The sequence below is a fragment of the Bos javanicus genome, chromosome 15 (assembly GCF_032452875.1).
Source record: "Bos javanicus breed banteng chromosome 15, ARS-OSU_banteng_1.0, whole genome shotgun sequence".
NCBI lineage: Eukaryota > Metazoa > Chordata > Mammalia > Artiodactyla > Bovidae > Bos > Bos javanicus.
In genome coordinates this window covers 1,060,400-1,063,319 of record NC_083882.1, presented here as the reverse complement: position 1 = coordinate 1,063,319, position 2,920 = coordinate 1,060,400, and the positions used below count along the sequence as shown (strand labels likewise).

General features: G+C 39.2%; 1 pseudogene; it reads right to left on the bottom strand.

Annotated features, from left to right (window-relative positions):
• Positions 1–863: 863 nt before the first annotated feature.
• LOC133261162 (olfactory receptor 4C6-like) lies at positions 864–2,389 on the bottom strand (annotated as a pseudogene).
• Between the last annotated feature and the right edge of the window lie 531 nt (positions 2,390–2,920).

Sequence of the window (2,920 nt, the reverse complement as noted above, 5' to 3'; positions counted from 1 at the left end):
AGAGGATCTTCCTGACTCACGGATTGAACCCAGGTCTCCCGCATTGTAGGCAGACACTTTACCATTTGAGCCTCCAGGGAAGTCCTGATGCACACCAAGGGGTCAGGTGAGGCACTCAAGATGTGATTGGAGATTTGCAGGAAGTAGAAAGATTAACCAGAAAATTCTAGTAAAAGGCAAGGATATTCTAAATAATCAGTAAACAATAAATAAAATGGTTCATTAAGATTTAAAAACTGTGTACACTGCACTTTCAAAAGTCAGGGGGTCACTTAAGAATGAGTCCTAGAAAAACATCTAAACTTGATACTAAACTTTGGTTATAAAAAGTTCACTTTTTCACAAAAAATAATTCATCAGAAAACATTCCTATCTGGAAGTAGTTCTGCTGAGAGATGGTTATATTTTCTCATTACTGATAATGAAGTTTGTTCTGATATTGATGTACTGATAATGATAGTTTGTTATCCAGCTTTGTGATAGAACTATCAAAATCCATTTGGAATTATGTTAATGGAAATGAATTAAAAATAAAAATAATAATAATAGGAATAATAGCAAGAAATTTGACAATTTTGTTGGAATGAACTTTTCCATCAATTCTCCTTTCTCATCTTATTTCTTTTAAAATAATTGCATTTATTTGCATTTTTATTTAAGCTATTGAGATATTTTCTGATACATCATGTAATTATAATTAAAAAATAAATAGGAAAAGTGAAAAAATAGGAAGGCAATGGGAAGCTAAAGAATAGAAAGCAATAAGAGTATCATAATCCTTAAATTGAAAACACTATAAATCAAAAATCAGATTTATATTTTTAAGAAATTTCTCCGGTTGTTAGTGGAGCATGGATAGTTTTATTACCCCCATATTTCTGAAGGAACAGAGTTCTCTTTAACAGAAACACATGACATTCTGAGCTTGACAGTCACTTGCCAATGAAACTCCCCTGTCTCATCCACAGTTTTCTCATGGCATCTTTCACCTCCGTATTCCTCAGGGTGTAGATCAAGGGATTTAACATGGGTGTGATGATGGAATCAGACATGGCCATCACCTTGTCTATGGGGTAATACAAAGACATACAAGGCACAAAAAACATGATGACCACAGTGAGGTGGGAGCCACAGGTGGAGAGGGCTTTATGCTGCCCTTCAGAGCTTCAGGACTTCCCTGATGGCTCAGAGGGTAAAGTGTCTGTCTGCAATACAGGGGACCCGGGTTTGATCCCTGGGTCGGGAAGATCCCCTAGAGAAGGAAATGGCAACCCACTCCAGTACCATTGCCTGGAAAATCCCATGGACAGAGGAGCCTGGTAGGCTGGGGGTCCATGGGGTCACAAAGAGTCGAACATGACTGAGTGACTTCACTTTCACTTTCAGAGATGCAGGACTTCAGGGAGCAGAGAATGACCAAATAGGAAGTGATGAGGATGAGGAAGATGGCCACACACATCACCCAACTGTTGAGGATGACTAAGAGGCCCAGGATGTGGATGTCAGTGCAGGCCAGTTTCAACAGTGGGAACAAATCACACATAAAGTGGTCTATTGTACTGGGAACCACAGAAGGGTACTTGATACATGAAGTTGTACTATGGCATGGAAAAATCCCCCCGACCCAGGCCCCTCCCAGCAAAAGGCAGCACATCTGAGGCCTCATGATGGTCATGTAGTGAAGAGTCTTACAGATGGCCACAGAGAGGTCATAGGCCATCATGGTGAGAAGGATGATGCCCACTCCACCAAAGAACTGCTCAGCGAAGAGCTGGACCATGCAGCCTTCCAGGGAGATGGTAGTACTCTCAGAGAGGGAGTCCACAATCAATTTGGGGGCAATGATGGAAGAGATAGTAACATCCAAAAGGGACAAGGAGGTAAGGAAAAAATACATAGGCGATCTCAGACTGACTCATAGCCATGGTTACCACAGTGAGGAGGTTTCCCAAAATGATGGGACACATACATGATTAGAAACATGACAGAGAGTATTCTCTGCAGCTCTGGAGACCATGTAATGCTCCAAAGCATGAATTCCATCTCACTGTTTTGATGTCCTGTGTGTCAGGTGCTGATAGGAGCTCCAGCTAAGAGTTAGAAGACCTGAAAAAGGAGCGCATCATTTATGACTAGTGATTACTTGACTTCAAGTATTTCCAGGATCTCAGGGAACTGATGGGTTTTTTTGTCTGTTTTGTTTTTTGTGTCTTTTTTTTTTTTTCCCATTTATTCATTATCCAGCGTTTGCCTGTTAATAACCTGCTAAATAAAGAGCTTAAAAGAGAGCTGCTTCTTTAGTGCTAGGTTCTCCCCAGGCTTTTCCCTTCTCTTTTTAAATGGTGTTTCCATGTGAAATGCATTTCTCCCTTTTACTGTTATTGTTGATTATCAGCACCTACCCACTCCAGGCAGTAGAATAACACCATAAGTGACTCTATGTTACAGATGAGGGAACTGATTCTCACAGACTTGAGGCAACATAGCCAAGGTGGTACAGCAAGTGACTGGTGAAGCCAGAATATGGACCATATTTTCTGACTCCAGAATCAGTGCCCTCAAATACCAATATTTCTCCTCTGGTCATTACATTGTGATTTTATCATTTACCAATCACTGTGCTAAGTATATTACAATATACTATATAATCCTGCTTTATCTCCAAATAAATATGAAGTAGCTTATTCTTTATTTGCTTTTTTCAAATGTTATGATGATTCTTTAGTAATTAAGTGCTTTACTTATAAATATTAAGTTAGTGAAATACATCTAAAACTATAATCTCTGAATAATATGTTGCTTGTTAATGAAGATCACAAAGCATGACAATACAGCAAAGATCCAGGCCACAATATAATCTACTCAAACTTGAATCAGTCCTAGTCATTCCTTTCAGTTTTCTCTGTTCCCTAAATAGAGT